Genomic DNA, 27,958 nt, shown 5'->3' with positions numbered 1-27,958 from the left:
CAAATCATTGCAACTTATAAGAGAGGTGTGAGCCTATATGCTGTTTTCAAAGCTGCAAACAACCTCCAACCCTCTGAGCCCCCACAGAATTTCCCAACTGATGCAATTGTCAAGAGACCATGTTTTTAACTTGTAAATTGAGGTGATTTAGTGCAGAGTGGTGGTTGGTGGGATGGTGCATGTACGCACTGAAACAGCGAGTAAAAACTGACATTATTATTTTAGCAATCGTTTTGATGCATTTTTTCCTTTGCTTTGGATCACCATTGCATACTTTTTTCTAAGATGGCTTTTTATATTGCCGATGATTTGAAGGCTCCAAAGTATTTCAGAGACCCAAAGCAAGTCTTCATTTGCGTATCTTCCCTGTCCATGTATTTGATTAACCTGGCCTTTCTACTGCCAACACACCTGATGGTATGGGACTGAGATCATAAACGCAGTGTGTGGAAAACCATACTTGCTGAGAGTCCTTGGATATGTCAGCATCTGTGCTGCCGTGCTGCCTCTTAGAACCTGTATATTTATGATAGAACTCTACAGCGCCCAAGTAGCCCATTGCTGTCAGCAGAATCTGCCAGCTCTCTGTAAGGGCTGTTTTCCTCTTGGCCAACTAATTTTCCATTTTACACAAGAAAAGTTTATGATGTCCCGGTAATCTCACTAGACCAGTAATCCTAAAACTCCTGAGGTTATTTTTTCAAATCCCAATTTGACAGCTGATGGAATTTAAATTCAATCAATTAATCTGGAATTGAAATAGGTCTCAGCAATGGTAGCCAAAATTTTTTGCTAATGGTCTTAAACATCCGCTTAGTTGACTGATGATCAGTAGGGACAGACATCCTTACCTGGTCTGGCCCACAGGTGATATCACATCCACTGCAATATGGCTGACTCTTAACTGTCTCTCAAATGATCTAGTGAGCCAATCAATTCACAAGCAAATGGGGATAGCTAGGAAATGCTGGCCTTGCCAATGACACTGACATCCCACGAAAGAATAAAGAGAACATAAATCCAATTTCATTTAGGAAGATGTCACAACATTCTGTTATCTATCTCCTCAGTGAGATTATTCAATATGTGTAGATGGAAGTGTCTTAAATATTGTACAGGAAGAAGCAAACAGAAGGCAAACCATGGTAAATAATATTTTCTGGCAGTTTTTATTTCAGCACTCTATTAAGACCATTTTGTCAACTGCTGAAATAACTGTTCATGTGAGTTGAATTTCCATTTCACTATATGCTACTGCCTCAGGCTGGATTTTGCACAGAGAAATACTGACAACAGATTTGTTGCTTTAAATTCATGAGCTTTTAGACAAATCTAAGATCATTATTTTATTACGACTTGGAGTATTTTATTTAATGGCTGCCAGCTACACACTCATATGCATCAGCATTGAAATCGGAGATTGCTGCTTCCATTATCAGAGGTTTCAGAAAGCACTGTGGTGTATAAAACATTATGAGGATGATTTATCATTTTCAGGATACTTTGGGCACATGGTGGGTGAAGCAATCCCATTACCAGCAGGTGGTCCCATCAATTTTCATGATAAGGGCTCATTTAAAGTAAAACCATTGAACTGCTCCTGCAGAATGAGTGCTGATTCAGGGAAGGAGAAGGTCCCAGTAGAAAAGTCAACATTCCCACACAAAGGTGAGGTACTAGGGAGATTTAAAGGACAAGCAGGTCATTCTCCTGAAGTGGTGGAGTTGACCAGTAGCTGGCAAGGTATTATAAATGCTCTTGGCACATCAGAAGTCATTTTTGTTATTATTTAAAATGTTGCAGTTGTTTTCAAAGTCAACTCGCCTAGTCATTCTGATGTAAATGAAATTGCAATAACATTCCTAGCATATATGGTCACCTGGTTTAATTACATGGAGCCTGTTTCTATCAAAGCTGATTAAATTGAAGTACCCTTTAAATTCTCAACTGTTGGAAAATCAGTGGAAACGTAACATAGTTTCCTTTAAAAATTTTTTGTCTTGCTTCTATTCATATCTTCTCAGCTGGGAAAATGGTGCAATGAAGTGAAAACTGACCCTACTTCTTATTTCTCACTTCTTGTTTTGGTCTGTCATGAGCTAGGAATTTGACACATTCAGGCAACAAAAAAATTGATTATATGCAAGCAGTTTTTTTTCTGGCCTGTTAATATCTGCAATTTTCCCTATTAACACAACAGGTCAAATTTTAGAGTATCAGGGTTAGTATGACGACAACTTAAAACAAGCCAAAAGCCTGTCATCCACTGTCTTCCCCCTCCCCAACGTTCCCATCCTCATGACCTGATGGATACCATTGTGAAATATCCAGAGCATGGTAGTCCACTTCTGGAATCACTCAAGCCTGACAGAGTGCCTTTGCAGCCCTGAGCCAGTACAACCACAATGTGGAACTCAGCCTCCTTCAATGGAGGCCCTTCTAAAATCACTGGACCTGGCAGACCTCTGCCAAACTTCTTGAGCCTGTTGGACCAGCCCTCCCCATCATTTCCAGATCCCTTGCTGAACTCCAAGAGCTTCCAGAATCCCATGCCCCCGTACCCCCAGCCTTTTGGACCCCACACCCCTGCACCCCAAGTCTTTTGGATTCCCCCACCAAATGCATCTCAGGCCATCCAGAACCTGACTGACCATCTATCCCTACATCTTCTGTCAAGCAGTCCTGTAAGTACAGGATGTTTGAATAGCCTGAATGAAAAATCAAAAAAGAGCCTGTGCATCCTGACAACACAGGATTACTTGGCAACAATCAGAAGCAGTGTATGGGCAAACTGTATCTAATCTGGAAGGACACTGCAGTGAGGAATACTGATCTGATATTAGATATGGGCGATGCACACAATGCAGTGTACTATAAGAAAAGTAAGTGTCTATTCTTCAGCTGGACTGGTCCCAATAAATCACAAATGGCCATGACCAACAGTTTCCTGTTATTCTGATTGCTCCAGAACAGATAATCCCATCAGAGGTTGATTCGACACCATTGCAGTTTTCAACTGGTTTCAATTGCACTTCCCTTTTGGGATTTGTCATACTATTTTAAATATCGTAGGAAAACAAGTCATTGGCCACAATACAAGATGAAACTGCCACTACAATAAAATTACCACAGCCAGATTTTCTTTTGCTTTCAGCCTGTGAAACAGTTCTGTTGTTAAAGGTGCTTCCAATTCAGTTTGTGTTGCTGTTGCTTGCTTGCAATATCGGAGTGATTTGATAGTCAATTTATTGCTGCTGCAACAATAGCTCGGTGTGAAATGGTTTCACTAAACCGGCGATGCCTTGTGAGGAATTGAGTGTTGATTTACAAATTATGTTTCGAAGTGGCTTGTGGTAAGAAAAGTGGACTTGAATTTTGCCATGGGATCCTGAACGCTGGAGAAAATGTGCCAAGAGGTGCTCAGTGACCCTCAATGAGTTTACCTCAAGTGGGGTCCACACCTCACCACTAATTGTGCGCTCCCACCCCGGGCCATCCATTTGCAAACGGGAAAAGGCTCCTGAAGCTGCAGTGTGAAGGCTGTCAGCTGTAAAGCCTCTGCAGGGCAAATGGGTGGCCTCACAGCATGGCTACATCACCAATGTCACTGTCTGAGGAGGAAGCTGCTGATGGAGGAGAGAGTGGGAAGAAGACAGAGAGAACCAAGATGGCTCACAATGGAGGTGCCCTCTGAAGAAAATTTCAAAATTCATTGCATTAATTAGGTGACAGTTCACAGCCACTGAAGTACAAGGGCACTGAATGGCTACAGTGGTACGAGTCAGACAGTGTTCCCACAGCAGGATGGTGAAGTGGTAACTTACCCTTCAGTCTGCTGCTGGCAGGAGAATATGTAAAAGTTTATCACCATGATGCTTAATATTAGCACAGACACTGAAGTGCCTGTGATTTTTAAATATGTGAATAATAGGAGCCTTGATTAATGTCTATTGAATCTTCCAATACTGTGTCTAGTTCTTAAGTTACTGGAATTAACAAGAAAATGACCTCATCAGACACTAATATCCCGCTGAAGGCAATGGTCCGTCACTCCATCATAGGCAGATTGTGAGAACAGTTTCACTGGGTCCCCTACCCCAGGCTGCCAGAGGGGCACCACCTCATATAGCTGCAGCAACGTCACCTCTCACTGCTCCACTGTCGACAAAATGCCTTCAGCACTGTCGAGTGGCTGTTAATAGCTTGTTTAACAATATTTCTGGGAAGATACCTCAGCAGTACGACTGTGTCCAGAAGCCATTTGAACACTGTTCCTACTCTATCCTACAGCCAATTCCCCAACGCCATGAGTTTCCTGAAGATAGAGTAATGAAAATGAGACTGGTCATTTCCAGGTAGTACTGATCAGTAGATTTCTCAATCACAAGCCCCATTTCTCCTCTTTAGAAGAGCCTTCCTATTCAACACATCTCTGAGTTGAGATTGGCCTGACTGACCGCGCTCTACCGTGTCAAGTCTTATTATTCTAAAGTGCTACACTGATTCAAGCAGGTATTTCCCCCTTCTCCTCTCCTTGTCATAATGAGATGGAGCATTGCTCACTGGGTGAGAGAATTAGAAAGCTCATCTGTACCAGTCAATGCTGCCTGAATGACGGCTATTAAAGATCTATTGGCTAGATGCTATGGTTTACCAGGAAACTTTTCTGCATGTTAAAAATTAAAAAAAACTTGTAAACTGATTTCGTTTTGTAATTCAATGTTAATGTTAACTGTTTTTTCTACTCAACTTGTTCAGAGATGCTATCTCACACCTCTAGAGCAGGTGGGCTTTGAATCCTGGCCCCAGTGTGCCATAGAGAAGTGTAGTTTGGACTACATCCAAATTACCTTTACTACGGCCTGTAATGTTGTGTTGCATTCCAGTGTGCCATTTCCCTTTTCAAAAGTACAAGCCAGCATTATTGTGTATGCTGTTTCTTGAGTAAGCTTCATCCAAACCACACTTTTCATCTGAGCAATTCAGGTTCACTCTTCGGTTCCCCAAAAGTTCAATCTGACAAAATTTGAACATTAATGGCTTGAAAAGGTAAATAATCAGTGAAAAGTGTGAAGACTGGTGAAGGATTCGCAACTAAAGCTGTTGATTGTCTTCCAGTAGATCCTTCTAAATTTTTCTGAATTTCTGAAGAAGGGTCCAGACCCAAAACGTTAGCTTGCCTGCTCCTATGATGCTGCCTGGCCTGCTGTGTTCATCCAGCTCTACACCTCGTTTTCTTCTATAAATGGTTGCTTTTCCAATCTTCTGACTGGAATATCTTTACCGAATTTTCTTTTGAGTACTTGGTTTTTTAAAACAATTTGCAATAAAATCCCCTTTATGTATTGTTTCATTCTGTACAGTTTTGTTGGATGAAGGAGCGAGAAATGATCAGTTATTTCAAAGCTCTGATAATTGCTAGTAAAAAGGGAAATCCCAAGGGTGGTGATGAGTGATTTTTCAGGACAGTAAATGAATCAAACTCAGGCTGGGCCCCCTCTGGAATTAAATCCAAGTATGAAACTGCCTTGAATCCAAAATGTAATTAGTCAGGTGCAGCTCAGAGGCCTCAAACAGAGAGATTAAAATCTCAGAGCTGATGAAGTCAGCCAGCTCTACTCAGCTAAATAGATGAACTGCCATGTCTGATCCATGTAAGCTATTGCTGAATATCTGACCTAAAAAAAATTAGCACTGCAATAGCAATAAAAAGTGTGCATAATTAACATTCCAAAGGGATTACTATAAACACAGAATGAAGCAAATGAGTTTGAATCTGCTAGAATGTGTAAATAACATTTATATAATAAATCCTGGTTGATAACTAAAAACTAAAAATACTAAAATGCAATGAAGATAATTGCTGACAATTAGATATAGGATAAAGTTCAGGTCGCAAAGAAGCACTTTTGTTGATCTGTCAAATGTTCTCTTTCTCCGCCCCCTCTCTAAACAGGCTTTGTCATTTAATGATTATTTCAAGAGGACATCAAAGAAAACTCACTGTAGGAAAATATTCATAATTAACACTTTGAGTAATTAATTCATGGCTACAATTTACGGCAGTTTCATGAGCACTACCTCTGGAAATGAGAACAGCCACTCTGGTGCAATGTATTTACTTCGATTTATCACTTAGATTACAACAAGTAAATTTGTATAAAAATTTTGTATGGGCATATTATATGTGGAGTGTCAATGTCTACATTTAAAAACAACAAAGTATCTTCAACAAAATGATAAAATGGAATGTGGGGAATTTATATTTGAGAAATCGGCTGATGACGTGCTGATCATACAGCTATCTAGTGAATAGTCTATTATGGTAAAATGCAATTTTATGTTGCCTACATTAAATTCGACATAATCCAGTAATTATTAAAGCGATGAACTTAGAGCATGGATCAGTACCTGGTGCTATGATGTTGTGGCCATAACAGAGACATGAATTTCTCATGGGCAGGAATGGTTGCTGGATCTTCCAGGGTTTAGAACATTTAAAAAGAATAGGGAGGGGGGAAAAAGAGGAGGGGGTGTAGCACTACTAATCAGAGAGGGTATCACAGCTACAGAAGCTTCCTTTGTCGAGGAAGATCTGCCTACTGAGTCAGTATGGGTGGAAATTAGGAACAGCAAGGGAGTAGTCACCTCGTTAGGGGTTTACTACAGGCCCCCCAATAGCAGCAGGGAGATTGAAGAAAGCATAGGTCGACAGATTTTGGAAAAGTGTGCACGCAGTAGGGTTGTTGTAATGGGTGACTTTAACTTTCCCAATATTGATTGGAACCTCCTTCGAGCAGAAGATTTGAATGGAGCTGTTTTTGTAAGGTGTGTTCAGGAGGGTTTCCTAACGCAGTACGTTGACAGGCCGACGAGGGGAGAGGCCATTCTAGACTTGGTGCTCGGAAACGAGCCGGAGCAGGTATCAGATCTTGTGGTGGGAGAGCATTTTGGTGATAGTGACCATAACTGCCTCACATTCTACATAGCTATGGAGAAGGAGAGGATTAGGCAAAATGGGAGGATATTTAATTGGGGAAGAGGAAACTATGATGCGATTAGACATGAGTTAGGAAGCATGGACTGGGAGCAGTTGTTCCATGGTAAGGGAACTATAGACATGTGGAGACGGTTTAAGGAACAGTTGTTGGGAGTGATGAGTAAATATGTCCCTCTGAGACAGGCAAGAAGGGGTAAGATTAAGGAACCTTGGATGACGAGAGCGGTGGAGCTTCTAGTGAAAAGGAAGAAGGTAGCTTACATAAGGTAGAGGAAGCTAGGGTCAAGTTCAGCTAGAGAGGATTACATGCAGGCAAGGAAGGAGCTCAAAAATGGTCTGAGGAGAGCCAGGAGGGAGCACGAGAAAGGCTTGGCAGAAGGAATCCGGGAAAACACAAAGGCATTTTACACTTACGTGAGGAATAAGAGAATGATCAAAGAAAGAGTAGGGCCAATCAGGGATAGCATAGGGAACTTGTGTGTGGAGCCTGAGGAGGTAGGGGAAGCCCTAAATGAGTTTTTTGCTTCTGTCTTTACGAAAGAAACGAACTTTGTAGTGAATGAAACCTTTGAAGAGCAGGTGTGCACGCTGGAATGGATTGAGATAGACGAAGCTGATGTGCTGAAAATTTTGTCAAACATTAAGATTGACAAGTCGCCAGGCCCGGATCAGATTTGTCCTCGGCTGCTTTGGGAAGCGAGAAATGCAATTGCTTCGCCACTTGCGAAGATCTTTGCATCCTCGCTCTCCACTGGAGTCGTACCTGAGGACTGGAGAGAGGCAAATGTAATTCCTCTCTTCAAGAAAGGAAATAGGGAAATCCCCGGCAATTATAGACCAGTAAGTCTCACGTCTGTCGTCTGCAAGGTGTTAGAAAGGATTCTGAGGGATAAGATTTATGACCATCTGGAAGAGCATGGCTTGATCAAATACAGTCAACACGGCTTTGTGAGGGGTAGGTCATGCCTTACAAACCTTATCAAGTTTTTTGAGGATGTGACTAGAAAAGTTGATGAGGGTCGAGCTGTGGATGTGGTGTATTTGGACTTCAGTAAGGCATTTGATAAGGTTCCCCATGGTAGGCTCATTCAGAAGGTCAGGAGGAATGGGATACAGGGGAACTTAGCTGCTTGGATACAGAATTGGCTGGCCAACAGAAGACAGCGAGTGGTAGTAGAAGGAAAATATTCTGCCTGGAAGTCAGTGGTGAGTGGTGTTCCACAGGGCTCTGTCCTTGGGCCTCTACTGTTTGTAATTTTTATTAATGACTTGGACGAGGGAATTGAAGGATGGGTCAGCAAGTTTGCAGACGACACAAAGGTCGGAGATGTCGTTGACAGTGTAGAGGGCTGTTGTAGGCTGCAGCAGGACATTGACAGGATGCAGAGATGGGCTGAGAGGTGGCAGATGGAGTTCAACCTGGATAAATGCGAGGTGATGCATTTTGGAAGGTCGAATTTGAAAGCTGAGTACAGGATTAAGGATAGGATTCTTGGCAGCGTGGAGGAACAGAGGGATCTTGGTGTGCAAATACATAGATCCCTTAAAATGGCCACCCAAGTGGACAGGGTTGTTAAGAAAGCATATGGTGTTTTGGCTTTCATTAACAGGGGGATTGAGTTTAAGAGTCGTGAGATCTTGTTGCAGCTCTATAAAACTTTGGTTAGACCGCACTTGGAATACTGCGTCCAGTTCTGGGCGCCCTATTATAGGAAAGATGTGGATGCTTTGGAGAGGGTTCAGAGGAGGTTTACCAGGATGCTGCCTGGACTGGAGGGCTTATCTTATGAAGAGAGGTTGACTGAGCTCGGTCTCTTTTCATTGGAGAAAAGGAGGAGGAGAGGGGACCTAATTGAGGTATACAAGATAATGAGAGGCATAGATAGAGTTGATAGCCAGAGACTATTTCCCAGGGCAGAAATGGCTAGCACGAGGAGTCATAGTTTTAAGCTGGTTGGTGGAAAGTATAGAGGGGATGTCAGAGGCAGGTTCTTTACGCAGAGAGTTGTGAGAGCATGGAATGTGTTGCCAGCAGCAGTTGTGGAAGCAAGGTCATTGGGGTCATTTAAGACACTGCTGGACATGTATATGGTCACAGAAATTTGAGGGTGCATACATGAGGATCAATGGTCGGCACAACATTGTGGGCTGAAGGGCCTGTTCTGTGCTGTACTGTTCTATGTTCTATGTTCTATATAAACTAAGTAAAAAGTAATAATGTGATTAATTGGGTAGCAGGGTTGTAAGGGGAGTTTGTATTTATAACACATCAGCCACATTCTTTTTGCACGATGTAAGCTTTACTACTTGAAAGAGTCAAGATAAATTTAAAATTCATATTAAAATATGTATCATTAGGCTGTGTAGAATACATTTAATCTCTGGTTCATAATGTAACTCAAGGATATGGGTGAACCCTTTAGTAATTTAAATGCTGGAGACTATTTGTCAATATGTTTTGCAGGTGGATGTAATTTATTGTTTGAATATTCTACAGAAAGTTCCCCTTTTTCCAGAAAAAGTAAATGACTTTTGATGGTTAGCTTTGCATACAAGATTGTTTGCCTCTATTTGTTAGTCTTACTGGATTATTAGTATGGTATCAAGTTGTTAATGTGGGCAACAGCAACTGTTTTGAGCTGTAAAATAACAAAGTCACACCAAAGCACTTCACAGTGTTAAGCAAAAAGTTATGAGTCAAATGAAGAGACTTTTAAGACAAGTGGCCTGGAGCTTGGACAAAGACATAACTCTTAAACAATGCCTTAAAGGAAGAGAGTTTTGGAGAGATGGAGACACTTTTGGTGTATGCCAAAGCTTAGGGTCCCAGTAACTGAAGCCATTAATGGTGGAGTTAAGAAAATTGAAGATGCTCAAGAGGCCAGAATTAGACAAATACAGAGATCTTGAAGGGTTGTAGGGATGGAAGAAATTACAGAGGTTATGGAGAGTAAAATCCTGATGGGACATGAAAACAAGGATGAAACTTTTGAAATCATGGCATTGTTAAACTAGGACCCAGTGTGTCTCAGCAAAATTATTGGTCATTATTGAATAAATCTGTGTAAGGTAGGGTGTGGTGAGATAGTTTTAGATGATTTCAAATTTGTAAAAAGTGCGAAGTGTGTCACCAACCAGGCAGACAATGTATTACCACATCACCTGATATATTCCTCATTCCCCTCTTCCCAGGCCTTCAACACTTGCCACTAACCCTGTGTCTCCCGCTGCCCTTAATAATTACTCTTAACTCATCCCTGATCATCTGACTTGCAGCTTACTATTCAACTTCCCCACATCTCCAACATTGCCTGACCCTTCAATTTCTCCCTGACCTCCAAATCCACACTATCAATGTCAATAAGTAACTGTATGAGAGAACTTAGTGATTGTTGAAATTTAAGAACTCCCCTGGATCTGATTATCTACATCGTAGACTATTAAAAGAGGTGGCTGTGGTAATAGTTGATCTATTAATGGTGTTCTTTCAAACTTCTGCAGATGCTGGGATATATCCTCAAGATAAGGTTTTCCTGGTGACTTGTTTGGCAAATTTATTAAGATTGCAACCAACTTATTAATGAAGTACTTTGGGCCATCAACAAGGAGCCTACCAAGGAATAGTTGCTGGCAATTTGCAACTCACTACCATCTGACAAAGTTATCACCATGCTGCTTGTGAGAAATGTTGAAGATAGAGCAAAATGATATTGATATTGACATTGAGGTGTGCCTCACCAAACTTCTCCCTCAATTACACCATACATCTTGCTGTAGATCATGTCACACTGGCCCCTATGAGATTCTACTTGTTGTCTTCCATGGTTAAATTTTTGGAAGCTAATCATGGCCTCCTCTGCTGTCAGCAGTTATTTGAGAAGACATCAGAAGCTGCAAACACTTGGATAATGGCACTTTCTCTAATTTCAGTATGTTATAGGAGAGTGGAAATTATTTTTTAAAAAATAAAGTCCATCTCTTTGTTCCTTACTAAAAATGCATAATTGAGTGCAACATTTCTAGTGACTCTTGTCTAATTTTTTGAACAGTGTCCAAGTTCTCAAATGCTTTTCAAGAGATTTATTATTTCACTCAACTCCTTGTGGTATCAGAAATAACAGAACAAGAGCTCTGATTATTACTTTGAACATCTCAAAGAATTAATCTCTATAATTGAAGTCTGTGTAATTGTCAGTTAAATGTGTGATCACATATTAACATATACTAATACACTGCTCATTTTGAAAGCAACAGCAATCTGAGGATACTTTTTTCTATTAGCAGCACAAAAGTCAATAGAGCAGTTTGAATATTATTAAGCACAGGAGCGGGAGAAATGTCCATTTATCATCAAATGAGAAAGAATGCCTTGGGGATGTGCTTTCCCAAGCAAAAAAGAAGTCTTAGCTTTGACTTCATCAGTCATTTTTTCCTTTCGTAGTGAGCTATCATTACCAGTCTGTGTATGCACCTGGTACCCTGCTGATAACAGGGTTCCTGGGGAAATACTTATACATCCCAGAATGGTTCCATTGACCTAATCAAAAATTGGTAGCGTGGATTATTTCAAGGTGATGCTGTTGAGTTTGCGAAAGTTATTACTTGCTGGTTTCCGCTGTCTTTGTGCATGTGTGCGTGCGCGTGTGTGCACACGCAGTGGCTTTTCCTCGCTACTTTAACACATGCTATATTTTAAGTTGGCAATTGAACATCTTGTGTGCAGTTACATTGCTATATAGGGAGTTGAATTTGAATGGCACCCTGACACAGCTTCACCACCAGGAAATTCCAAACATGGGCAGGCAATAATTCACCTGAATTAACAAGTATTAGAAAGGCAGTGTCCCATCATCTATCCAGTGGGTTGTTGGACCTAGCAACTCCATCCTTTCGGAAGGATCGCAGTTAAGGAAAGCTGTTCCTTCAGTCTTAATAGGTCACCCAGATAGGCCTAACTGATATTCCCCATTGCTTTTAAATGTTTCACTTGCTGGGTTTTAACATCAGTAACATTTTGATCCCTGACAGCTTAGCACTCCCCTCCTCTCCCAATGAGGCTGTAGAACTGCATCATTATTATTGAAACTACTCATGAACTAGAATGTCTTTCATCTTTGTCATGATTCTGGTTTACAGGTATTTTTAGATGTCAATGACACATTTTCACTCTGGTTAAATTTGATGCAAGAGAAAAACTTAGTATTATTGAACAAACATGTTGCTACCTAACCAAACATTATTGATCCCGAATGTCGAGCCAAACAATTAATAGTGCCATTATGTTTCTACTTCTCAGAAGGATTCCTTTTGTCAAGTACTTGCACAAGATAGTTTAGTGTTCTGAAGCCGAAACTAATGCCGCAAAATCCTGACTGTCAGAAATAGCTCATTAATTGCCCTTTCAGTTTGTGCTGTAGATTTACCAGATAAATAACAAGTGCTTTAACTGGAGCGATACTAATATCTTGTTTTATCATATAGATTAAAGTTAATTATTTCAAAACAAGCCCATATGGCTTAGGTCTTCAGTCCTGCCATAGGTATTCTCTCTAGGATTTCCCAACCTTCCTGGATTGCATCAAGACTACTGGATTTGTCATCAATCTTCCAATAGTTTTCCTAAAGCCATCCAAGAGATTTTAAAAAACCAAAGGTTCACCTACTGTTTGGAAAATCTCAGTTTGGTAAATATGAACAGGATTTGAGTTTATGCAGTTGAAGTGAGTGAGCTTCCCAACAGAAACATGCCCCAGCTGGGCTAGACCTGAGCTGCTGATTTTTTTTGTGGACTCCACTGGAGCACTGAACACTTCTAGCCCGAGTTGGAAATCCTCATTCTCACAACTATAGTGATGTAAGGTGGTGCTGGGGGAGGTAAAATAGTTCTGAGGCCTTTCATAGTACATAGTACATAGAACAGTACAGCACAATACAGGCCTTTCGGCCCACGATGTTGTGCTGAACTTTTACCTTAAACCTGAGGTCTATCTAACCTACACAGCTACCATAAGCCATCATCCATATGCCTATTTAATAGGCGCTAAATGCCCCAAATGAGGCCAACTCCACTATCCTCTTGGACGATGCATTCCACACCCCTACCACTCTCTGAGTAAAGAACCTACCTCTGACGTCTCCCCGATATCTACCTCCTTTCTCTTTAAAACTGTTCCCTCGTAAAATCTACCTCCACCCTAGGAAAAAGTCTCTAGCTGTCTACGCCATCTATACCTCTGATCATTTTGTACACCTCTATCAAGTCACCTCTCATCCTGCTTCATTCTAAAGAGAAAAGTCCTAGCTCTCTCAACCTTTCCTTGTAAGACCTTCCCTCCATTCCAGGCAACACACTGGTAAATTTCCTCTGCACTTTTTCTAACGCTTCTACATCTTTCCTGTAATGAGGTGACCAGAATGTCCCTTTGTAACCTAGAACAGCTCTCCACACTGTCCACAACGTGACCCACCTTCGTATTATCCTTGAACTTGCTAATCCACTCCTTCCACTCCTTCATCCAAATCATTTACAAAAATCACAAATAGAAGAGGACCCAGAACAGGTCCTTGTGGTACACCACATGTAACTGACCACCATGCTGAATATTTTCCATCCACTCCCACACTTTGTCTTCTAAGGGTCAGCCAATTCTGAATCCAATCTACCACATTTCCCCCTATCCCATGCCTTCTGCATGAGCCTACCATGGGGAACCTTATCAGATGTCATACTTAAAGCCATGTATACCACATCCACTGCTCCACCTTCATCCACGTGTTTGGTCACCTCTTTAAGAATTCCATAAGGCTTATGAGGCATGATCTACCCCTCGAAAATCCACGCTGACTGTCATGAATCAAACTGTGCCTTTCAAGTGATCATAAATCCTATCTCTCAGAGCCCTTTCCAATAATTTGCCCACCATTGACATAGGACTAACTGGCCTGTAATTTCCGGGGTTATCCCTGTACTCTTTTTTTGAACAAGGGAATAACATTTGCCTCTTTCCAATCTTCCGGTACTATACCTGTGGACAGTGAGGACAAGAAGATAATTGCCAAAGGCCCTGAGATCTCGTCCCTCGCTTCCCATAGAATCTTTGGAAAAATCCCATCAGGCCCTTTCAACTCAACTCTACTTCTTCCAAAGCTCCAATACTGCTACCTTTGTACTAAAAGAATATCTCGTTAGCCCTTCTAATATCACTATACTTCCATTAGCGATAACAAGCAGAAAGTGTAAGGTACCTCCCCTGAAAATGGAATAGTGTTATGACCAGGCCCCAGACAAGGCTCTCACCAAGTTTTTACGATTCCCAACGGGGTATGCTGATCGAGTAAGCACCTGGATGAGAAAGGATGAACTGGTTCTCCTCCTTTATTAATCTCCCTCTAGGTTAATTTATAAAGGATTCCCTCCTTGCATTTGTATTTCCCTCAGACCAAGTGAATTTGTTTTAAAAGGAGTTAATTTAATCAGTTTTTTGAGTGAATAAGGAGTGAATTTGTTAGTTACTAAATGCGAGAAGAAATAATGGCACAAAACATATATTTCAAATGGAAAGGGAGTACAAAAAAAAATTAACTGTTATATACCACACTAAAGAAACACCTTTTCTTACTATGTCTTAACTGGTATATGGTTACTTTATGAGCGGTACATCGTAGAACATTGACAGTTGAACGGTTGATGTTAGTGTTCTTGGCATTTGTGATTTAGTTGAAATGTTTGTTCCTGTTTCCTTTTTGACCACGGTTGAATGATAGCATACAGAGTGCGAGAGAACCTTCAGTTGACCTGTTTCCTTCTGACTGCCTTGCAGGCTAAATGGCTTTTAACACACTGAGAAATAAAAACCTTTCTCTACAATGTAGGGAAGACCAGTGGGTGATTCTACAGCTGTGACTTTCACAGCAATTTAGTACTTGAATCCAAATATCTTTCACTAAAACACACTCAGACCAGAATAGAAGGAGAAAACATAAAATACACTGTCTGAGATAAATCCTAGGAGATCACACTTCATTTTGCAGTGCATTTCTCCTTTCTAAGTGCATTCCTTTGACGTTACCTTGATACCTCGTCAGGTATGACATTCCAGGATCCAACACACTCCCTGTCTCTGACTGTTTCTCTCTCTCTTTCACACATTCACTCAATCTCTCCATCTCAAAATCTTTCTTCAAACAGCCATTGAATTTACACTCTCAATAATTTGTTTCAATGTAGCAGTCTTCTTTTTTGAAAAAGAAAAGTGTGCTGGAATTAAAAGTTTGGTATGTCTATAGGTCATGACAATGATGATGCTTTTAAATGGGGCTGCTGAATAATCTTTTTGGCAGCAAATGCATGTTAATTTATATATGTTTGAGAGAAGCCTTATTCCTAAAAACAAATAATGAAGTAAGAAAGCTATTTAAAAATCAATAGTAAATGAACCTTGGAATTAATGCTGATTGATCACGGAGCTGGTATGAGTAAAGTGGGACCTCAGCTTTGCCTTGGACTCTCAGTTTCTCATCTCTTAATGAGTTGATAAAATCGATGAAAGTATATTTTGATCAATTTTTTGCAAGAAAAATAGTCAATCTCCCAGCACAGACCTCAAATCCAAGACTAAGAGATAGCAAGGCCCCATTGTTTATGGCTGCACTAGCCAGTTGTGCAGGAATCCCTCACACCCAGACGTGATTTCAATAACATCACTGACTTATTTCACATGCGCCCAGCTTGAATCTGTGCAGCTGAGATCTTTAAGCAGTGCCAGGAGTCACAGTGAACATGATGTTAGTTTTGTTAAACTTAACAAACTGTTTCAGTTTTGCATCCTACGTATCAAATGAAAGTCATTGGATAAATTAAAATCCAAGTAATAGATTGAATATTAGAATTGTTATTGCACTCCGCGCACAATGGGCCTTCAGTCAACTACCACAATAAGTTCTGAAATTGAATTTAATTACTCTGAAAGCTTGCCAATAAAAATCCAGCTGTTCAGCTTAATAAGTGTGCCATCCTTGCACAGCTTAGGCTACAAACTTACAAACAAGGAACAAGAATAGGCCCCTCGGGCCTTCGAGCTTACATCACCATTCAATAACATCTGATTTTAACTTCATCTCTACCATCCTGTACATCACCAATAATGCGTCATCCCCCTGGTAATCCAGAATTTGTCTACCTCTGCCTTAAAAGTATTTAAAGATCTACATCTACTGTCTTTTGAGGAAGGGATTTCTGAAGACACTCAACCCTATAAGAGAAAGAACATGGTCCATAATCTCTGTCTCAAATACGTGAACTTTTATTTCTGTACTATGACCTCTAGCTCTAGATTCTTCAAGGAGAGAAAACATCTTTTCGACATCCATTCAAGTCCACACATAATCTTGTATATTCCAATTAAGTCACTTCTGATTCTCCTAAACTCCAGAGGATACAGGCCTAGTCTGTCTCGCCTTTCCTCATAAGGCTAGACAGGAATTAGTCTAGTAAACATTCTCTGAGTTGCTTTCAACGAATTGACATCCTTCTGTCAATACAATGACCAATACTATGTTGCGGTCTGTGTTCTACATAAGTGAAGCATAACCTTCCTACTTTTATATTCACTTTGCCTCACAATGTTCCTACCTGCCTTTGTGTCAGCAGCAAGTTTAACTACCATACCTTTGCTCCTTTAATCCAAATCATTTGGATTAATAGACCAAAATCATTATTGAAATCCTCCAAATCATTTATATAAGTGATAAAGAATTGAGGTTCTAGCACCGACCTCTATGGGTCACCTACCAGCATGAAAAAGACCCATTTATTCCTATTCTCCAATTCCTAATCACCCGCCAATCTTCTATCCTTGCCAATATATTACCCCCTACACCACGAACTTCTACTTTCCACAATTAGCTTTTGATATGCCACCTGATCAAATGACTTCTCGAAATGCAAATACAATGCATTACATTCCAATTTACCTACAGCTCAAGTGACTTCTTTAAAAAAAACTCCAATAATTCAGTTAAACATGATTTCCTTTTGAAAAAAAGAATTTTGGCTATGCCTGATTACCTCGAATATGTGCCTTGTTAAAATACCTTGAATAATAGCTTTGAACATTTCCCTATGACATTTTTCAAGCTAACTATAGTTTTTGCTTTCTGCCTTCCTCCCTTTCTAAATAAAGAAGTTAGGTTAGCTGAAGAAAGTCAATCTAAAGAAGTCTTCACCAAATTTAATGAAGTTTGTAAGATTAAAATCACTGCATCAACTATTTCTTTTAAGCCCCTAAGATCAAATCCATCATGACCCGGGAACTAGGCAACTCACAGTTTCAGCAACTTGCTTGATATTTCTTCCCTGGTAATTGTAATTTTTGAGTTCCTCCCTTTCAATTCCTGATTTACAGCAATTACTGGGATGGTACCTGTATTGCCTTTAGTGAAGACTGACACAAAACATTTGTTTAATTTTTTCTGAAATCTCTACATTGTCCATTACTAATTTCTCACCCTCATTTTCTGCTGGCCAACACTTTACTTTATTAGTATCAAGTTGACATTTAATGCCCTCTAATTTGTAAAATGCTTGTTTATGCGGACACCCTTGAAGGCAGGCTGACTGATGTTTTGCCAGGACACTGGAGAATAAATGTCCAAAAGCAAAATACTGTGGATCCTGGAAATTAGAAATATTGGAAATCCTCAGTTGATCTGGCAGTACCTGTGGAAAGGGAAACAAAGTAACCTGTGACCTTTCATTAGAATTATACCCTGAATAAAAATTGAAAAAATATTGTCACAATTAACTACAATCTTAAGACCCAAACCGAACATGAGTGCCAGTGTCTCACAGTCTGGCCAAGCCCAATAGGGCTTTTGGGGTGCAGTGATTGTGTCCCCACCTCATGTCCAGGAGGCTTGAGGTCAAGGAGTGTTATTACATCTCTGAACAGGTTGCCTTTGAAAATACTTAAATGCACTCTTCACGAAGCTGTATTCAAACTTGGGTTAACCTTGAGCTATCTTGATTGTCTTGTTAGTGATGGGCTCAGTGTTGCAGCAGACTCCTTAAGAGTCATCAGTCTGCATTTCATATGCATGTCTCTTACTCAAGACAGGAATTGTCAGGGAGCAGAATTATCTCATTCACAAGGGCTTTGTTGGTGTGTGAATGGTTGTTTGAAAATGGAGAAGATTCAGTTGTGGCTGAATCTGACAATGCCAGTCCCGTTTTCCTAATACGGAATTCATTGCAATGAGAATTAAAACAGTGGGAACATACAAAGTTCGCCAATTAAAGATTTTGTTTTAAATGATGGGATTCGGGGTGAGCTTGCCAATTGGATACATAATTGGCTTAATGGCAGGAGACAGAGTAATAATGGAAGGTTGCTTTTTGGACTGGAGGCCTGCGACCAGCGGTTTTCCACAGGGAATGGTTCTGGGTCCTCTTTTGTTTGTCATTTAAATTAACGATTTGGAACGCATGGTTCGTAAGTTTGCAAATGACACCAAAACTGGTGGTGTTTAGACAGTGAAGAGGGTTTTCAAAGATTACAAAGGGATCGTGATCAAATAAGAACATAAGAATTAGGAGCAGGAGTTGGCCATGTTCTTACGTTCTTATTTGATGCAAAGGGATTTTCATCAAATGGGACAATGGGCTTTAAAATGGCACATGGGTAAATGCGAGCTATTGCATTTTTGGTACAACAAACAAGTATCGGACTTATACAATTGATGGTAAAGCCCTGCGTAGTGTTATAGAACAGAGGGGCCTCGAGGTGCAGGTACATAATTCTTTAAAGTTTGTGTCACATACAGACTGGATGGTTAAAAAGGCATTTGTCATGCTTGCCTTCATTGTTCAGTCCTTTGGGTATGGGAATTGAGACATTATGTTGAGGTTGTACAGGACATTGGTAAGACTCGCCCTGGAATACTGTATCCAGTTCTGGTTGCCCAGTTACAGGAAGGATATTACTAAGCTGAAGAGGATTCAGAAAGGTAATTACCAGAATGTTGCTGGTTATGGAAGTTTTGAGTTGTAAAGAAGGGCTGAATAGGCTGGGACATTTTCAACTGGTGTGTAGGAAGTTGAGAGGTGACCTGATAGAAGTTTATAAAATAATGAGACGTGTAGATAGAGTTGATGGTAATTGTCTTTTCCCTCAGATGGGGAATTTCAATGCTAGGGGTCACATTTTTAAGGTGAGTGGAAAGACATGGGGGCAAATTTTGTGCACTGTTTAAATGTGGAATGAACCTCCTGATGAAGCGGTGGATATAAGTACAATTACAATATTTAAAAGTCATTTGGATGGATGGATGAATAGGAAATGTTTGGAGGGATGTGGGCCAGGAGCAGGCAGGTGGAATTAGTTTAGTTTGAGATTATGTTTAGTATGGACTGTTTGAACTGAAGAGTCTGTTTCTATGCTGTATGAGTCTTTGGCTCTGAACAGACTTGTTGAGAATGGGAGTAAAGTTCCACCTGAAGAATCCAATTGTATAATTTTCCCTGTTAAACTGGGGAACAGAACGGCTTATTGAGTTTAACTGCAGTAGTTTTGTGGGTAAGTGATGCACATAGCATGGTACTGCAGCATGGAATCTCAGGTTGGTCCCTGGTGTATTGGGCCAACAATCATTGTGCCGCATTTTGGTCTCAGTGCCACTTGCTTAGAGAGACGGAAGATATCATTTGCAATCCCTGGTGCTGGTGATTACCCAGCGAACTCTTTTGTTTACTGTGAATGTGTGTAGTGAATAGAATAGAATGCACTCAATTGTGATCTCCAGACAGTTTAGTCTTCAATATCTAATGCAAACACGCTGTCACTTCCAAGCAGGAACCTATGAAAACTGTAGCCAGCAGGAGGGAAATAACTTCTAAGGGAGAAACAGGGGGACAAAACAACCAAAAGGCGTTATTGATTTGGTCCTTTACAGCACAAACCTGAACACACTTTCTCACTAACTACATTCCAAGACAAATAAACGCATTCTGTTGAAGCAAAGATGCTTGATTCATTTAGAATTCTGTCCTTTAAAGTAAGCAAACTTTCACCAAAATAGAGAAAAGGATAAATATAAAAGTTTTCTTTGTTTCAAATACTTGCATTTAATATTCTGTAGTTTTGTGGTCCTATGAGCTACATCAATATCAAGAGTATGCCTTAAATATTAAACAGTGCAGCAAATCTCACCAAGCCATCTTGCTTTTGTTACCCTTTGACATTAAAATAATCTTATGAAAAGAAAATTGAACATCAGAAGACAGTAAATAGAAATCAATTTTTCCCCTGATGGACAGGCTAATGCAGAAAATGATCAGGAATTGTGTCTTTCATTGTACAACTTCTTTTCTAAGCGATAATATTTTCCACAAAGAGTGCATTGCTGTTTTTATATTTTAAAAAATCATATCCAATTATACATTAGCAATTCAAGTATTATAAAAATCAAGGAGCTCCATATGGGAATTGTAAAAGGAATATAACATCTTCTGAAAATAATCAGTTTACTACCTTGAGACTGTTCAGAGATTTTGGAAACCATTCTCTCCATGACCTAGTTTTCAAAACTTAACGGATAAGGATACAGTAGATGAAAATATTCCCTTGTGTAATGAGTATTATAAGAGTACCTAAGTGAGGTATAATCCTATGTGCATAGTACTCTGCCCTTTTACCATTTCCCAGTGCTTTATAGGCCTCAGAGACAGAGTACAGACATCCCCCTGATATTGAATTATTAATGATATAAACTTCAAACAGAAATAAAGCATGCAAAATTTATGAGCAAACGCTTTTACTTGTTGCCATTATTTTTCAAGTAAACTTTAAAGATCATCTCCAATACACAAACATGCAATTCAAATCATGTCCTGAAGCAAATCTTTTCATTTCCATTTGAATGTATGTTAACAGCCAAATTGAAAGAACCAGCTGGCCGTTGTAGAAAATCCTTTTGTTTTCTGAATCCTCCCTCTTCAGGAATTAGGTTGTTGGATCTTTTATAGATTTTTTTGATCATGCAAGAGCACAGGATTATCTCTCAATTCCAGTTCTTCAGGTTCCTTTTGCCTGCTTCTTTCCAAGCTTCCATTCATCCTTCTGCTCTTATACTCCTCTGTTGATGTTGATTTAAAAAGCATGCCATTACAATTTATGTTTTACTTCACCAGCTCCCTCTACGTTTCTAGTGATATGTGTTTAGGTTCAGAGACTCAAGGATGTTTGTAACACAGAAGAATGCCATTGGCTGATTGCATCCATGCTATTCGATGAAGATCTGAACGTTCTAATCCCATTTACCAGCTTTTGGCCAATAGCCGCAGAGGCTATGGTAATGAAAATGAGTTCTCAAACAATGTCTTAATTGTTTTAAGAGATTCTGCCTCACCCAGCCTTTCAGCCAGTGAAAGTCTCACCACCATCTTGGTGAAAACACTTCTCCTCGATTTTCCTGTTAGCTTTCTGGGTGTTGTCTTAAATCTATGCCTCCCTATCATTAATCCCTCTGTGAATTCCTTTCCACAGTATCAGAATCCTATTCACTTCTCTCAGATCCCCTCTCCACCTCACCGCTGAAATGTAAACTCAAGCTAATCCAATCTTTCTTCACAGGACAGACCCTCCAGCCCAGGCAACATCCTGATGAATGTCCTCTATAGCACACTCATATCATCCTTGTAACACAGTGACCAATGACTGTATGTAGTACTCCCTCTGTGGCCTAACCAGTGTTTATGCAGTTCTAAAGGATATTACTAAGCCAGAAAGGGTTCTGAAGAGATTTACCAGGTATGGAACGTCCTAAAGAACGGCTGAATAGCTGCGGATTTTTTCATTGGTGCATCAGAGATTGAGAGGCAACCTTAAATAAGTTTATAAAATAATGAGGGGTATGGATAGAGTTAGGGGTAGTTGCGTTTTTTTTCAAAAGGAAGGGAGATTTTCAGACTAGGAGGCACATTTTAAGGTGAGAGGAGAGAGATTTAGAAAAGACATGAGGGGCAATTTTTTTACACCAAGAGTGGTTCACGCATGGAATGAACTTCCAGGTGAAGTGGTGGATGCAGGTACAATTACAACATTTAAAAGACATTAGGATGGATACGTGAACAGGAAAGGTTTGGAGGGATATGGGTCAAGGGCAGGCAGGTGGGGCTAGTTTGGTTTGTGATTATGTTTGGCATGGATTGGTTGGACTGGTGGGTCTGTTTCCATGATGTATGACTCTAACTCTATGACTCCTCGACAACATTGTCTATTGCTCTCTATGGCAGTGCCACTTTGATGAATCTGTGGACGTGCATGTTGAGGTTTCTCTGATGTTCACTACCTTCTTGTGTCCTACCATTCATAATGCACTCCCTTGCCATGTATCCTTTACCAAGTACATTTCCTCACTTATTTTTTGGGTTGAATCCCATTTGCTGATTGATTTAATTACTCCCATTGTCTGCACAGCTACTTCTTTGCCCACTGTCCCAGCCTAAGTTCCCTATAGCCTCCCCACTTCCTTAACACTGCCTGCCCGTCCACATGTCCTTGTGTCACCTGCCAGCATGGCAATGGTGCCTTCAGTTCTTTCATCCAGATTGTTATTGCTTAATGTGAATAGTTGTGGTTCCAACATAGACTTAAATTGTGCAGGCCTCCTAATAGTATGTGAGCATTGTCATTGACTGTTGGTCTGATTTTGAAAGTATTGTTCCTTCTCCAGGGAGCACCATTCCAATGCCAATGGCAAGTGATATTTCTGAGATAACAGTTTTTTTTTCCGCAAACTGCTCAGTTGAAGTCCAAAGTTGCCACGTGGGCTGACACCTGTGGGGAGTATTGAATATTTGTACTCTGACAGACTCTCCAATGGTCTGTTTTGGCAATCAATTTGCTGTTTTATCAGAATGAAATTTGGCCCTCTAGTTTCACCTCAATTTTGCTGTTCATACTTGTTACTATTTCTGGCATCAGTATTTTTTTCACTGTTGAAAGTGTTGTGTGGGTGTGGCATCACATTAGTCTTTGCACTGAACTACTTTCCATGTTTCAGAAAGCGTGTTTCCTGTCCCAAGGTTTGCTTTGTGCAAATCTCTCCTAAATTTGTGCAGTTTCTTTATGATCCCCTTTGGTAATTTTTACTGCCAACTAATTATTTCCATTCGAGTGAGGGAGCATGTGGAGGTGATTTATGGTGTCAATTTCCTTGTCTTTCATTAGGTTTCTGAATTCTTCAGATGTGAATTGATGGCCATTTTTAGTAATCACAATGTTTGAGATGCTATATGTGCTGTCGTACATTCTACAGTGTCAGTGGCCGTCATGTCTGTTAGATGTACTAATTGCCAGTCATCAGAATAGTAGTTTACAGTGACAAGATAATCAGTTTCTGTGAGAGTAGCCACATCTTCTCCCAGTCTCAACCATGGCCAATCTAGGATATGATGTATCATAAGAGGCATCTATGCTTATTTAGTATTGGTTACTGACTAATGTGGTACTTCATTTACTTGCTTATGTTTGGCTAGTTGAGCTCTTCTGTTGCCTTCCTCTGACTGCAGTCATTTCCTTGATAGCTTGTATGGATGTGTTTCAATGTTTCTTTCTTTCCCACCTCCTTTGGGATAATGGTTTTATTTCCCTTGTACAAGGTGTAGTCTTGGTCTGTTACTTCACCTTTGTATGTCCAGTACTCTGTTACAGAAAAAGAAATGGTGGAGTCTGACCACATACCAGTTCAAAACACAAAACCCGCTTCTATCTACTCCCAAGCATTTGCAAAAATATTGTTACTTCGATCGCTGAGACATAATTTGGACACAAATATAGAAACAGGTGCATTGTTGCTGTTTTCAGTCCATCCTTTCATCAGTTCTCCCTACAGTACGGATGCTGAGTAATGTTTTCAGTTCACTTGACTGGAGCAAGATGCTTGTGTTTTTTTTCAAATTCTGTGTAGTTTTCCAGGTTGATGGCTTCCAGACTATGGCAAGCGGTTACTACTTGTTGAATCTGGAAGATTTCAACTTCCATCTGAGAATCCGCTGCTCCCTTCAAAGGGATCACTGCTCTTGACAACCTGTTGGTAATGTACGCCAGTTTCCCTTAGTTGTATGTCGTGTCCAAATTATGTCTCAGTGATCGAAGTAACAATATTTTTGCAAATGCTTGGGAGTAGGTAGAAGCGGGTTTTGTGTTTTGAACTGGTATGTGGTCAGACTCCACCATTTCTTTTCCTGTCCAGTAAATTTATGATTGAAATACTCACACAGGCACAGAAACAGCCAGGCATTAGCATCCAACAATTTACATTAACATCTTATCTTCTATATTTCTATGATTCTGTGTTTTAACTTCACTGAATAATTCACAAATCTAACAGATAATTGCACTGCTTTCATTCCTGTTTAGCTCCATCTCGGTAGCACTCACCTTTCCAGGCTCTGCATTTTCTGTTAGTACATGGACATTGACTTTAGGCTTCATATTTATGTTCATCTGGCAAGTCCATCTAGCAGTCATAGTAGATTCTGATTATGATCTGCACTAGCTTCATCCATTGTGTCTCCATGTCTACAGACTTGCAGATAATCCATAGTACATTCATAGGAAGGTTTGCAAGAACTGCAGAAACATCTTTGTAATCTTCTACAATGTGTTTAGCAGTCAATGGCTTTGTATGCTGTAAAATGCCACAAATCTAATCTAGCATTATAGGGTTATTCATCTCACTCTCCTTCAGCTGAAATGCTTTGATTTTGCTTAATGTCTGCCATCTGTCACTCCTAAGTATTCATTCTTTCATTTCACTGTGCTCTTAACTTAGTTTGTCCTCTTTTAACATGAATATTGTTTGATCATATAGTTTCCACCATACTTTTAAAGGCTTTATTTTTGGGTTGCCTTTTCGATGTACTTTGCACAGGTCTGTGAACCTCATGATGAATAAAGCACTGATGAAAATCTGCTACTACACCTTCACTTGATGCTGACCTTCTGCTGTCGTCCTTTACACAGTCACAAAACGTTTCTTTATTTATTCGTTTTTAACTAACTTGTCCAGGCATGTTTTGATGCACTTCTGGAGCAGGGGGCATTTGACCCATGCTTTCTGGCTCAGAAATACAGACTGTGCCACAAGATCCCCCTGGATCTGCTTGATGTTTCTAAAAAAATTAACCTATTTTTCTAATTAACCTGTTCAGAGCTATTATTACACACCACTCGAGCAGGAGGGACTTGAACACAGCCTCCCAGTCCAGGGCTATAGACAGTATCACTATGCCACAAGAGAGCCCTTCACAAGATATTTATAATATTGAAGAAAGTTTAAACAAGGGATTTTTAAGGCACAGTATGTGCACCACTGGAATTTGAATCCAGAGTATCATGTTTACTAGGGAGGCACGTTCACCAACTAAGCCACAGCACCACCACAAAAACCATTTATCACCTTTATCCCTGATCAGATCAACTTGTTGAATGACACAAAGTGATTAGTCAGAATCAACAACTGTTATCTCTCCTACAACCATCTTTACAGGCTTGTTCTGCTTCTTTACCGAAACACTCGCATGTGGAGTGATTCAGCTTTTTACAAACTGCTTTTCTTACATTGGACAAGCTTCCTCAACTTTAGTGTGACATTTTCTGAAAGTATTTCTTCTCTTTTTCAAATTTGTTGTTCTCATTCAGCCTGGGATATTTCCTAGGACAATGTAAAGCTGCTTTTTATATCCCGTTAATAGGATCAGTCAACAGTTACACAATCTTTACCTCACCCTCTCTCCCCTACTCCTACTAAGGCAAACCTATCTCGTCAAACTTATAGTTGTATTAAGACCTCAACTTAGGCAAATGTCAGATCACTAATTGAACTCATCACCTTCACTTGTTGTAGACCGGATTCTGCACTGAAATGTCCAAAATGGCAAAAATTATTTCATGATAAAAGATATCTGCGGGTATAATAGCCAATGTTATGTTATTAAATATCAAGAGATAGAATTCGTAAATTAAGATTATAGGATATTTTCATCTGTTTCTGGTATTTAAGAACGAGATTACAAGCTTCAAAAACTTGGTAATGAGTATTTATTATGAGATTTTTGGCCAACATTATATTAATGGATACTCTTGCATAAAATATGTTAATTAAAGATGGTTATTACATTGCCAATTCTACTTTAAATTTATTTACAGTACCTAAGTCCACCTCAAGAACACAATTGACTATTCAAAAAGCATGTGACAATATTATTCTCACAAGCTAGCACAATTTCTTAACAGTTTGGTGTGTCTTTGTATCAATATACTCATATGCTGGCTCTTAAGGAATTGTCTTTGTCTCTGTAACTGAAGCCAAGCTGCTATTGTCCATTGTATAGACACCTTGAAGTAGCTAATAGCCCCTTTTCTCAAGAGATCTAGATTCAAGTAAATAATGTCACAGGCCTAAGATTAGTAAGGTTTAGCAAAACCCTTTTCATACTTCCCTCTGTATGCAATACTACCGATGAACTTGCTGCTGGCAAAATTAAAAGGTTACACTGCTTATATTCTGCTTTAACTTGACTGCCTTATTTCTGGATTACTTTGGTAACTTTCTTTACATTGCCCGCCTCAAGTCTTGATCCAAAAGAATTCTTTGGTATCACAAATGGGCGAAGCATGTTTGAATATTGTGACAAGTATGATCTCTGAATCAATCTTTAAAGCTATTGGCAAACGATATTTTCCTTTACCCATGATTAATGGTTGCAGATTTCTCCTCCTCTATATCCCCTTTTTTAATCCAGTTATGCTGAATTGCCCTGGACTTTTTTTTTAGTGATTTTTGTTTTCCTATTTGTGTCTTTGTGTGTTCTTGAAAAGTATTGATTCTGATAATACCTCATTTGTTTGAGCTCTGACATGCTGCACCTTGAGCCAAACCACCACAAAAATTACTATAATTAAAATTGATGTGACCAGCAAGGAATGTAATACTATCTAACAACAACATCTGATTTTTCTTCTTAATTTCTGATAAATTTTCTCTTGTGGTGTTTTATTTTTCTACATCTAACTTGTTTGTCAATAGATATGAACTCAACCTGTCTCTCACTGTGGTCGTTTGCTACATCAGTTTATTTCCACTTTAATCTTCGTGTTTCCTGTCTAGGATTTCTTCATTCCTGTACAGGTCCTCATAATTGAGGATGCCCGATTATTTATTAATTACCGCTTTCCATCTTGATATTCTCTCTGTTTGTGTTCATTTTCAATTATATTTGAGTAACCTCCAGTTTAAGTTGTAGCTGCCTGTGCCAATCCCCTGAAATTTTCTGGAGTTACTCAACTAGAATTCTGTGTGAGAGGTGTTTCCATATATGTGCCAAATAATATGTAATGGGAAATCGGGGAGACACTATAACAGTTGGCTGTACTGGTTGACTAGTTAATGACATTAGTGCTTCTTTTAATATGGCGCATCACTCACCACCACATTTTGAAAATAGTTTTGTTAGCCCTCTCTTTACTTCATAGTTTCTCCTTAGCAGCATTCCTGCTGATTCAGAGCAATTTTGTGCACTGGCCCTAGTGAGACCCCTTTATTGTTTTGCTCAATTTTGGTGGGCTTTAGAAATGAAGGATTTGCCGCTTTTCCAGTATATTCCTAGATATCCCAGCAATAGAACTAACTCTCTGTCAAGAAGAATAATAGGTAGAATAAGTGCAAAGTTGCATCTTTGGGGATACACCATACAAAATTGCTGCATTGTTCAATGTAAATCCATTTTTGTATCAATTTGAATTTGATCCCAACCTAATAATGTCAATTATAATCTTATCCAATTGATGATCTGCCTTTTTGACCACATTAATTAGTGTTTTTAGAGTTGCAATGTTAGGGCATGTGGGCCATCAATAAAGAATCAATCACAGAATCCCTACAGTGTGGGAACAGACT

General features: G+C 39.7%; 1 protein-coding gene across 3 annotated transcripts in view; it reads left to right on the top strand.

Moving 5' to 3' along the window:
* LOC125457973 (calsyntenin-2) overlaps window positions 1-27,958 on the top strand; it is a 493,448-nt gene that overhangs the window by 382,370 nt on the left and 83,120 nt on the right. The window lies entirely within an intron of this gene.

Source organism: Stegostoma tigrinum, chromosome 14, assembly GCF_030684315.1.
Source record: "Stegostoma tigrinum isolate sSteTig4 chromosome 14, sSteTig4.hap1, whole genome shotgun sequence".
In the NCBI taxonomy this organism is placed as follows: domain Eukaryota; kingdom Metazoa; phylum Chordata; class Chondrichthyes; order Orectolobiformes; family Stegostomatidae; genus Stegostoma; species Stegostoma tigrinum.
Note: the sequence above shows the minus strand (reverse complement) of the source record. Positions and strands in the feature narration are given on the sequence as shown.